At 47.4% G+C, this 12,041-nt stretch overlaps 1 long non-coding RNA gene and 1 other non-coding gene across 5 annotated transcripts; both read right to left on the bottom strand.

Annotated features, from left to right (window-relative positions):
• Nucleotides 1-381: 381 nt before the first annotated feature.
• LOC103226123 (uncharacterized) lies at nucleotides 382-4,623 on the bottom strand. 4 transcript variants are annotated; one of them, XR_012090295.1, is made up of 5 exons: nucleotides 4,198-4,613; nucleotides 3,708-3,784; nucleotides 1,731-2,334; nucleotides 1,190-1,414; nucleotides 382-674 (listed from the first exon to the last, which is right to left on the bottom strand). It is a non-coding gene; the product is annotated as an uncharacterized lncRNA (long non-coding RNA). The 4 variants fall into 4 exon arrangements; XR_494663.3 differs by having other exon boundaries at nucleotides 1,731-1,800; nucleotides 2,987-3,784; nucleotides 4,198-4,605; XR_494665.3 differs by having other exon boundaries at nucleotides 1,731-1,800; nucleotides 4,198-4,564.
• On the bottom strand, nucleotides 3,068-3,200 carry LOC119620662 (small nucleolar RNA SNORA9). Its single transcript, XR_005237206.1, has one exon. It is a non-coding gene; the product is annotated as a small nucleolar RNA SNORA9 (small nucleolar RNA).
• Nucleotides 4,624-12,041: the final 7,418 nt, after the last annotated feature.

Here is a 12,041-nt window from a genome sequence, read left to right as displayed (position 1 = left end):
TGTTTGAATGCTTAGGTGAATACCTAAGACGATCTAAAGAGACAGAATGTCTTATCGAGCCAATCATCAAATGTTCCTGGAAACCACTCAGGATCTCAAGGTAAAGCTCCTGATGACAGTGCCTTTGTGCACCACCACCCTACTGCAGAATTCAGCCAGTTGGCCTTGGCTTGTGAACTCTCACTGCAGTTTGCCACTGTCAGTTGAAACTGGTGGCACATGCACATAAGGTGATCAGAGTTCCAAGTGGCTATCTACAAGCATGAGCATTGAGAATGGTGAAATATTTGGGGATCCCTTGGACTTAGCTGATAACTCCTTCAAGAAGACACAGGGTCTTCCTTATCTTTGCTTATGGAAAGAAGAGGCAGGACTAAATCACATATTTAAATCCATATTTATTAAACAGCCCTTGTTTTTCATTCAGGAGATACCAGAAGGGCCCAGGTCCTGGTGCACAGCAAAGCTTCTCATTCTGGAAGCAGAGAACCTGGCACCCAAACCTAGGGCCAGAGGTCTGTCAGACCCATAGGCCAGGCCCAGAACTGGAAATTCCTGACTCCTTCCAGAAGGGCAGCAAACAAGGTTTCAAACTTGCTCAATTAAGGTGCCAAGACTTGCATTCAAATTCAGCTCCACTCATCAGCAGATGTATTAACACAGGCAGGCCTCATCTGTAAAAATGAGATGAGAAACACTTCACAGACCTGTTGTGAAAATTAAGTGACATAATTGACACAACTAGGGATTATTACAAACCCCTATTGCCATCAGCGGCAACAACAGAACCGAACCCTACCTACCAACTCCTGAACCCACTCCCACCATGAGCTGAGAGGCCTGTGACCAACCTCAGTGGCAGCCCATGCCCTTTCCAGGGGCTGAAACACTGGCCACTGACCTAAGGTTACTCCAGAGAAAAGACTATGTATGTTGAAACCAAATCACAAAAGCAGTAAAATACCACCCCCAAGAATCAGGGTTCATGAGTCCAAACACTAGACAACTGTTTGTCCCAAAATAGTCTTGTGAGCTCGAAGACAATGAACCTTTCTGGGATTCAATCACCTGACTTACAATACGGGAAGGTCAAAATAAGGCGATGGTTTTTGAACTTTTTCTAGCCAGGTGATTCTAAATAAAACAGGAGTGAAGTGACTTGCTAGGTGAGACCTTCCTGCACACTTACCCCTGCACAGGTTCCAAGGAACAGCCTAGCAGCCACTGAAGGTATCTTCTCTCAGGTCAGGTCCCCTCTAGCTCCGGCATCTCAGGATGGCTGCTGTAGAAACTCTGAGGGATGGCAGGCACTCTTGTGCCATGTGCTGGGTCAGGGACACAGAGTGGAGCCACTGGTGAGAGGTGGCTGTCAAGAACTGGCAGCTAACAAGGTCACCTCCCAGTTTCATGGACACTGGTAGAAAATACAAAATTCCTCGATTAGGGACAAGGGACCATTGATTATTCAAAGCAATAGCAATAGCCAGAGCATCAGCATTTTCTACCACCCTCCCAAGCCCCAGTTCCCATAGGGAAGTCAGAGGCACCTGCCTAGGCCATTGGACTATTACAGGAAAGGAGTGCAGGGCTCTACCCTTTCATAACGCACAGCAAGAATACCTGCTCTCTGCTCTGGAAGAAGGTACTACCTCGTATGTTCCAAGGCTGTCTGCTGCACAAACATCCTTGAAAAGATAATAAGGAAAAGGGGTAGCCAGTGCTTTACTCACAAGATTGCTTGAACATGAGACTCAAGGAGGGACCTCAGCAGGCCTGGGGTGTTCAGCAACTGTTCCTGGCCTGAAAAGACAGAATCAGCTGGAAGACTCTACCTTTAAGAGAGGCGACCCCACCACCCAAAGGAACACAGGAGCTGTGCTGCTTGTGCTATGCCCAAGCCAGCAACACTCTTCCCATCCCAGTCAATTCTTTTTTTTTTTTTTTTTTTTTGAGACGGAGTCTCGCTCTGTAGCCCAGGCTGGAGTGCAGTGGCTGGATCTCAGCTCACTGCAAGCTCCACCTCCCGGGTCCACGCCATTCTCCTGCCTCAGCCTCCAGAGTAGCTGGGACTACAGGTGCCCGCCACCTCGCCCGGCTAGTTTTTTTTTTTTTTTTTTGTATTTTTCAGTAGAGATGGGGTTTCACTGTGTTAGCCAGGATGGTCTCGATCTCCTGACCTCGTGATCCACCCGTCTCGGCCTCCCAAAGTGCTGGGATTACAGGCTTGAGCCACCGTGCCCGGCCCCCCCAGTCAATTCTTTAACACACCTAACACCAAGACAAGAACTTGAAGGCATCCATCTCCTTCCCACCGGCTTCTATATTCCACTCAGGCTGCAGGATGAGAGAGGCCTGGCATCAAACCCTGATCTGTTGGTTTGTGGCTGGGCAACCCTGGACACATAATTCTGACCTTGGGCCCCTCATGTGTACTGAATTTAAACACAACCTCATGGTGATACCTCAAATATTTAAAACAAGAATTAAGAGGTTTGGCGCAAAATAGGTTTTCAACATTAGCACCTTCCTCTTCCATGAGTTTTTCCTTTAAGATGAGTACACATTGACCTCACCCTCCACTAGCTCCTGGGGCACTCAGCCCCTCTGCAGAACTGAGACTTTGGTTCTCTTTGCTTTGCCTTATAAATATCCTGTTCATGAGTCTCTCAGGGCAGGACTCTTCCCTGTTATTCCTCTCCACTGTTTCAACTCCTACCCTTACCACCTCTCTTGGCTTCATTCTCAACTTTTATAAGACTTTTGCTTTAGGTGTATAATAAAATAAAATTTGTACTGAGCCTGGAGCATAGCAAACACTCAGAATTCCCTTTACCTTTCACACTAGCATCGTCCAAAACAACTTCCACAGCGACAGAAATGCCCTCTAATCAGTGCAGCCCAATATGGTAGCCACTGGCCACCTGTGGCTACTGACTGCCTGAAATGTGGTTAGTGTGAAAATTTAATTTAATTTAATCATACATACCAAGTGGGTGCCACATTAGATGGGGCAGATCTATATAAGGCCCAGCTCTATACAAGACACCAGATCCAGGAGGGAGCCAGTCATTGTCTGAAATTTCTATAACCTTGCTCTGGATGGAGCAGGGCAAGGCCTCAAACCGTTTCAAAACTGTTCTAGCAAGCACTTAAGGAATGCATAGGGTCACCGCAGACCCAAGCACGCTGGAGGCTTGCTACCCTCATTCACCCAAATCCCCCACACTCAAGGAATCTGGCAGCCCACTCTCACTAAGCACCAGTCCTTGCTGGAGGCTGTGGGAAGAGAACAGATTTCAATTAGGCACCTGAGCTTGGTTCCAGGAGCCCAGAGCTACTGATGACTCTCAGGGAAAGATCATTTCTGGCTAAGGAAGAAGGGAAGGTGTCTTGGAAGAGATAAACTTACTAAATTATTAAATAGATCAGACAACACGAACTAAACTTTCACATTATTCTATGACACTACAATTCTAGCATGGCTCTTCACTGTGACCAGAAACATCCTTATCATCATGTAGTTAATATAAATGCAGCCTTTTCCCCTTTATTTTTCTCTCATGTATCTTACGGCTCAGAAATCACTTCTGAACGAGTAAGACAGGACACATGAAGTAGATTTCATTTTCCCCATGAAATAACGGTTCAGAGAAAACGCAGGCCTAGTTCCAGGAAGGCAGAGTTGGGGTCTTTGCAACGTGATTTACCGGGGCATCTTGCAAAACAGTTGCTGTGACAGTAAGCTCTTCCACTTTGAGACCATCACCTCAGCCAAGGCTCCCACCTAGAAGGGAACAAATGTAGTTAGCTCCAGCTTGTGCCTCTGAACCATTATTCAGCTCTAGCTCCATGCAACGCCTGGCCCACTCTACAGCCTCTCTTGAGGTAGGTCTACACACCACCCCATGCCTTCCGGTGAGGTCCCTCCAGACCACACGTCTCATACCGCCCATTGGGGTCCACCCAGGTCATGCAGGAGAAGCCCATTTCTCTGCTGAAAGAGAAGCACGAGGTTACTTATCACGTAACCCCCGAGTCTCCTCCGGGGAAAATGTTCCGAACGCGCTCAACCCCGTCTTGCGAGGAAGTAGCACGTGTAGTGAAGGCTTGGGCTCCAAGAACTACTGGTGCCCCCACTCACTGCGGCCCAGCCTCCCACGCCGCCCGCCACTCAACCCGATCCCCCACGACCCCTACCTGGGCTCAGGAACGGTCAGGCAACACGTGAGGCCCAGGATTGCGGTGGATGACTATGCTGCAGAAGACCGCGCCGCGGCGAGTACGGAGTATAGAGTACAGACGCCGCCAGCCAAGACTGACGCCGCGCGCTGCGCCACGCACCTCGACGTCACCGCATAGTCCCGCCCCGAAGCCGTGCGCGGCCCGGGCCACAGCGTTTGGGGCAGATTACGTCACGCTGCCGCGGGCGCTCGCTTGGTGGGGGGCGCTGGGCCGTAGAATTTGGGGTCCTGGGGCTTGACCGCGCTGCGTCCTGAGGCGTCAGCGGAGTCTCTCGACCGCCCTCTGTTATCCTCCTTTAGTGACCAGAAGACTGGAGTTACGTAATCTGCCCCTGCCGCTGAAAGGACGGAGGCCTGACTCCGTGGCCTGGAGGGGCGCGTTGAGCCGCTAATGGGTGGTGCCTTCCTGATGCGGCCGCACAGGAAGGGCCGGGCGGAATCCAAGCACGAAGTGGTTGTGGAGCCTTGGGAATGAATAGGAGCCTGCCGGTGGGAAAAATGATGCAGGTGGAAGGGCAAATACAAATTATACATAGGGTTTAATTTTCCCTGCGGGCGGAAAATAAGGGACGAGAAACCATCCCCCCTCCCTTTTTCTTTCAAAATTTCAGCATCTCTCCTTTCCAAATGTACTCAAGTCTTACTCTTCTATGGCTAGGCTCAACTCAGGAATGTTTCTTGGGAGCCATCTCCTTGAAGTGTAATTGTTGGCCTGGTGCGGTGACTCACGCCTGCAATCCCAACACTTTGGGAGGCCGAGGCGGGCGGATCACAAGGTCAAGAGATCGAGACCATCTTGGCCAACATGGTGAAACCCTGTCCCGAATAAAAGTACAAAAATTAGCTGGGCATGGTGAAGAGTGCCTGTAGTCCCAGCTACTCAGGAGGCTGAGGCAGGAGAATCGCTTGAACCCGGGAGACGGAGGTTGCAGTGAGCCGAGATCGCGCCACTGCACTCCAGCCGGGAGACAGAGCGAGACTCCGTTTCAAAAACAAACAAACAAAAAGAAAAGAAAAGGAAAGAAATAAATGTAATTGTTAAGGGACGAAAGGGCCCAGAGTCCGGTTTCTTAGGAGGACAAAGCCTTAACTTGTCCCCTGACTCCAAATTGCAAAACCTACATAATGCGATGGGCTATCTCTACTTAGCTGTATACAAAAAGTGAGTTTCTGTCTTTGTGTTGCCTTTAGCAGGTTGCGTGTGATGTACGGCATCACAATCTGGTTTAATACTTATTCAATAATGGTTTTCTGTCTCTTCTACGTTTGTGGAGAGGTTTCATGGGTTGGGAGGAAACTGCCGTCCACCCCCCACCCACCCCCAGGCAGAGGAAAGCACATTGAAAGGTCCTGAAATTGGGAAGGACATGGTTTGCTGGTGATACAGCTAAGTATTACAGTTTGTAGTGTTCTGGAAGGGTCTCAATGAGGAGCGGGAGATAAGGACTATGTGTTCAAGGGTCTTGAATGTTCAGGCTAGAAAAGTGAGAACGTGGTTCTATAAGTAAAAGCAGAGTAGTGCTTGAAACTTGTATTTTACGTATAGCACCTACTAAATACATTCAATCACCTTACAGTATACGAATTCCATACTTCACTAAATGTCAAAACCCTAACGGACAGATAAGGCAGAACTATTACTTCCAGATTACTAACATGGAAACTAAGGCTCACCCAAACAAGTTAAGTGGTTTGTTCAAGACCTCCTACAACAGCCAGGGCCTGGTGCAGATTGTCCTAGCACAGGGTTCTCTGATCTGTCCATTCTGCCACTCCGCTATGAGATTGTAATGGCCCTACAGGTTCACCTTGCCTGCTGCCTAGGCTGAACCCATTTATCAAGACAGGGGAATTGCAATAGAGAAAGAATAATTCATGCAGAGCCAGCTGTGCGGGAAACTGGGACTTCTTTTATTACTCAAATCAGTCTCCCCAAGCATTTGGAGGTCACAGTTTTTAAGGATAATTTGGAGGGTGGGCGGCAGCCAATGAGTCACGAGTGCTGATTGATTGGGTCAGAGATGAAATCATAGGGAGTTGAAGCTGTCTTGTGCTTGACTCAGTTCCTGGGTAGGGGCCACAAGATCTGATGAGCCAGTTTATTGATTTGGGTGGTGCCAGCTGATCCATCCAGTGCAAGGTCTGCAAAATATCTCAAGCACTGATCTTAGACTTTAGTGATGTTATCCCCAGGAGCAATTTGGGGAGGGTCAGAATCTTGTAGCCTCCAGCTGCATGATTCCTAAACCATAATTTATAATTTTTTGGCTAATTTGTTACCCCTACAAAGGCAGTCTGGTCCCCAGGCAAGATCGGGGTTTGTTTTGGCAAAGGGCTATTATTGTCTTTCTTTAAAACTGTAAGTTTTTCCCAAAGTTAGTTCAGCCTACACTCAGGAATGAACAAGGACAGCTTGGAAGTTAGAAATAAGATGGAGTTGGTTCGGTCAGATCCCTGTCACTGTTTCAGTTATAATTTTGCAATGGTGGTTTCAAGATGAAAGAGAACTGGGAAAGTAAATAGTTACAAAGGGCTAGAGAATGTGTGTTACTGAAGAAACTGGGCTCACCTAAGGAACTGAAAGAGAAGTGCTTTTTAACAGAGTGATAACCCCAAAAAATTCACTAGAGAAGAGGGGATGCGGCTGGGCGCGGTGGCTCACGCCTGTAATCCCAGCACTTTGGGAGGCTGAGGTGGGAGGATCACTTGAGGTCAGGAGTTCAAGACCAACCTGGCCAACATGGTGAAACCCCTTCTCTACTAAAAATACAAAAATTAGCCAGGTGTGGTAGTGCATGCCTGTGGTCCCAGCTACTCAGGAGGCTGAGACAGGGGAATCGCTTGAACTCAGGAGGCGGAGGTGGCAGTGAGCCGAGATGGCACCACTGTATTCCAGCCTGGGTGACAGAGTGAGACTCCGGCTCAGAAACAACCAAAAAAGAGCCAGGCGTGGTGGCTCATGCCTGTAATCCCAACATTTTGGGAGGCCAAGGCTGGTGGTTCACCTGAGGTCAGGAGTTCAAGAGCAGGGTGACCAACATGGTGAAACCCCATCTGTACTAAAAATACAAAAAATTAGCCGGGTGTGGTAGCACACACCTGTGATCCCAGCTACTTGGGAGGCTGAGGCAGGTGAATTGCTTGAACCCGGGAGGCGGAGGTTGCAGTGAGCCGAGATTGTGCCATTGCACTCCAGCCTGGGCAACAGAGCGAGACTCTGTCTCAGAAAGAAAAGAGAAGGGGAGATGCTTACTTATTATCAAAGTAATTAGAGGCCAGACGTGGTGGCCTGTAATCCCAGCGCTTCAGGAGGCCCAGACAGAAGGATCGCGTTAGCCCAGGAGTTCAAGACCAGCTTGAGCAACATCACAAAACCCGTCTCTACAAAAAGCTTAAAAAATTAGCCAGTCATGGTGGTGTCCGCTGATAGTCCCAGCTGCTCAGGAGGCTGAGGTGGTGGGTAGATCACTTGAGCCCCAGAGGTTGAGGCCGCAATGAGCTGTGATCATGGCAATGCATTCCAGCTTAGGTGACAGACCAAGACCCCGTCTCAAAAACAAAAACAAAAACAAAACAAAAAAACAAAAAAAAACTAATTAGAAAGGATGCTAACACAAAAATCACATAATCAGTTTAATTGTGATTATGCTGGGAAACTACATGAGACTGGCACAAAGAGAAACATGACAGCAGTATTTTAACTGCTTATCAGAATACTAAAAATAACTTTCTTCAAACCCACATCTCAAATGAGTAATTCCATTGTTCTTCCAGGCCAAGTAGTGACGCAGGATATTTTTCTTTAGTTCAGCTAAAATCTGGGTTCTTGTCTCCCAATCAGGAAAAATTAGGCACATGGACACGTTGAAGGGTCAGAATTTATTAAGTGAAAAGAAAGCCCTTAGCAAAGAGGCAGTCCTGCCAACAGTCTCCCACTCCACAGATTGAATACCACGCCACCACACCGGAGCTGAAGAGGTCCGGCTCCTCCCCTGCATAAAGCGTGAATACCTGGTGGCTCCACCCCATTCCCCCAGTGCACACATGGGCCCCTAGTCTGAGCCACTCCACACTGATTTATTTCCCTTACTACACATATGTTAAGGGATGGAATTTTTCACCATAGGCATGTTTAGGCAAGCCCCCTGCACATAATGACCTGGATGGCATTTGGCTGTCTCCTTTCTCTATCAGTAGCATGTTTAGGGGAGGAAAGATGAATTTTCTTGCTACCCTTCTAAATTCTCAGCTAGAGCCCTTGTAACAAAAGATAGATTTTTTTTTTTTTGAGACAGGATCTCACTGTGTCTCCCAGGCTAGAGCACGGTGGTGCTATCATGGCTCACTGCAACCTCCACACCCCCAGGATCAATTGATCCTCCCACCTCAGCCTCCCAAATAGGTGGGACCACAGGAGCTTGCCACCACACCTGGCTATTTATTTATTTGTTTGTTTATTTTTCTGAGACAGAGTGTTGCTCTGTTGCCCAGGCTGGAGTGCAATGGCGTGATCTCGGCTCACTGCAACTTCTGCCTCCCAGGTTCGTGCAATTCTCCTGCCTCAGCCACCTAAGTAGCTAGGATTACAGGCACCTGTCACCATGCCTGGTTAATTTTTGTATTTTTAGTTGAGGCAGGGTTTCACCATCTTGGCCAGGCTGGTCTTGAACTCTTGACCTCGTGATCCACCTGCCTCAGCTTCCCAAAGTGCTGAGATTACAAGCGTGAGCCACTGCACCTCGCCCTAATTTTTTAATTTTTTATTTTGTAGAGACAGGGTCCTGTCCTGTTGCCCAGGCTGATCTCCAGCTCCTGGGTTCAAGCAATCCTCTTGCCTCGGCCTCCCACAATGTTGGGATTACAGGCGGGAGCCACCATGCCCAGCCCAAAAGATTAACAAGAGAAAAACAAAGGGAGCTATATTAACATGTATACTTTGCATATACCTGTGAGATGCCCAAGAAAATGAGTAATTCTCAAAGGAGTGGCTTAGAATTCAGGTTTAAGTACCATCTTCAGCTAAAAACAAATAAGGGAGTGAGGAAGGCCAGTTTTGGGAAAAAGACCCGAAGAAGCACAGAAAACAAGTTGCTGCCTTCTCCATTGATAAGGGTCTCTGGTGATTTAGAGTCATCTTTCTCTTCCTGGTACAGAGAGGGAGACACCCTTATGAAGAGTGTAAGCGATTTCTTCTAAGACTAAATTTATCTTTCAAAGGGGTAGCTTATGCTGTTTTCATAGCTTCTGTTTCTCAAAATTATCAGCTCAAAATAATCCTCATGCCAACGAGGCATATTTTGGGATGGCATATTCTGGTCTCCTACAGATGTATGCCTGAAAAGAAAATTAGCAATTTGGCTCTAGAAGAATAAACAGTGTTAGCTAATGAGATGTCAAAGTGGAACTTGCAAGGTTGCTTCCGTTGGGGGCCACACAGTGTGGCTGTATTTCTGAGGGGTCATTCTGATCCAGAGTTGATTTGGTCCTTCATGATTTATAGGCCTGGAAACTGGATATTAAAATTCACTGATAATTCACTCTAATCAGCTCTAAAGTGTCTTTCCTTCACTAATGAAGTCTATATGGTTTTATCACATGCACAACAGTCGAAGTGTTGCATGTCATACGTCAAAGAATAACTCAAGAGAAGGCCAGGCGTGATGGTTCACGCCTGTAATCCCAACACTTTGGGATGCCAAGGTGGGTGGATCACAAATGGGGTCAGGAGTTTGAGACCAGCCAGGCCAATATGGTGAAACCTGTCTCTACGAAAAACACAAAAATTAGCTGGGCGTAGTGGCACGTACCTGTAGTCCCAGCTACTTGGGAGGCTGAGGCAGAAGAATCGCTTGAACCCAGGAGGTGGAGGTTGCAGTGAGCTAAGATTGTGCTACTTCACTCCAGGCTGGGCCACAGAGCAAGACTGTGTCTCAAAAAAAAAAAAAAGAATAACTCAGAGACATCTAGTTAGTTATTTGCAAGTCAGTTAGTTCTCATATGAGGGAGACAATTGATAGATTCAAGGACAGATGACTGAGAGGCACAATAAGAAAAAAACTGCAGTCAGCTTCAAGAACAGTGAAAAGATTCACTTAAAAAAATTGGCTGGTTGGTTGGCCACAGTGGCTCACACCTGTGATCACGATACTCTAGGATGCTGAGGCTGCTGGATCACCTGAGGTCAGGAGTTCGAGACCAACCTGGCCAACATGGTGAAACCCTGTCTCTACTAAAAATACAAAAATTGGCTGGGTGTGGTGGCACATGCCTGTAATCCCAGCTACTCGGGAAGCTGAGGCAGGAGCCGCTTGAACCCAGGAGGTGGAGGTTGCGGTGAGCTAAGATCACACCACTGCACTCCAGCCTAGGTGACAGAGCAAGACTCGTGTCTCAAAAAAAAAAAAAAAAAAGCTCATGCCTGTTTTAGCACTTTGGAAGGCCAAGACACATAGCACTTTGGAAGGCCAAGACGCTTGAGTCCATGCATTCAAGACCAGCCTGGGCAACATGGCGAAACTCTGTCTCTACAAAATACAAAAATTAGCCAGTGTGGTGGCGTGCATCTGTAGTCCCAGCTACTTGGGAGGCTGAGGTGGGAGGATAGCTGGAGCCTGGGAGGTTGAGGGTGCAGTGAGTCGAGATGGTTCCACTACATTCTAGCCTGGGTGACAGAGTGAGACCCTTTCTCAAAAAAAAAAAAAAAAAATTGGCCGAAATCTAGCAAAAATGCAAATCTGGGAACACTGTCTTTGAATAGGCCAATTAAGTGTAAATTTTCAGTGTTTAGGGGCTTTCTGAAAACTCAAGGGCCTAGCTAGGAAGCATCTATGAGAAGCTATGTTCAGGTAATGTTGCCAGTGCCTCTCCACCTCAGTCTGGCTCGGTGTACATAATTTCCCTTATTAGAGTTTCTCTCAGATGCAAGGAGGAATCCCACACAGTCCGTACCTCCAAAGGAGCTTATTCTGGTAGAGGAAATGTCCTAAACATGGTTAACTCTAGCATCACAGACATACAGATAAGGTTACCTGGAAACTGGAGGAGGGAAAAATTGCATCCAGAAATGTAGTGAAAGATGTGATTATTGAACTGGGTCACAAAGCTCAACAGCCAAATTTACCAGCAATCTAAAAGACTTGGGTTTAAGCCAGGTGTGGTGGCTCACACCTGTAATCCCAGCACTTTGGGAGGCTGAAGCAGGCAGATCACAAGGTCAAGAGGTCGAGACCATCCTGGCCAATATGGTGAAACCCCATCTCTACTAAAATACAAAAATTAGCTGGGCAAAAAGATTTGGGTTTACTAACCTACCATGACCAGGGAGAGCACCCCAGAGGAAGAAGGGCTGCTTCTCATTATGAGGGAATAGGAAGGGGATTTTGTAAGGTTTGGGCTGGCACTGAGTAATTCTGAAGAGGGGAGAAGGGGAAGTGAGTATCATGGTTATAAAGTTGCTTTCATGAAGTGTGGGCAGTTTAGTAATTGGGTACCTCAGTCGCTTTTGTTCAAGATGTAGGAGCTACAAAACAGCTGGGGAGGTTATTGATAAGCAAGCAGTAATCAGAAGTAGGTGGCCGTTAGGACATTTTACAGCCAAGGTATGACCTGCAGAGAAAGAAAAGATTGTTTTATGTTATAATTGTCTCATTGGTGTCAGTTATGAGAGACTGAATATACAAACAGACAATGGCTGGACCATTTGTACTACTAGAACTCTGACCTACAACCTGCAGCAACCTCCTCAGGAAACCAATTTGTTATCTGCAGCAACCAGCCCAGGAAACAAGCCTGCTATAAGTC

Source organism: Chlorocebus sabaeus, chromosome 21 (assembly GCF_047675955.1).
Source record: "Chlorocebus sabaeus isolate Y175 chromosome 21, mChlSab1.0.hap1, whole genome shotgun sequence".
Taxonomy (NCBI): domain Eukaryota; kingdom Metazoa; phylum Chordata; class Mammalia; order Primates; family Cercopithecidae; genus Chlorocebus; species Chlorocebus sabaeus.
This window is presented reverse-complemented; position numbering and strand designations above follow the sequence as displayed.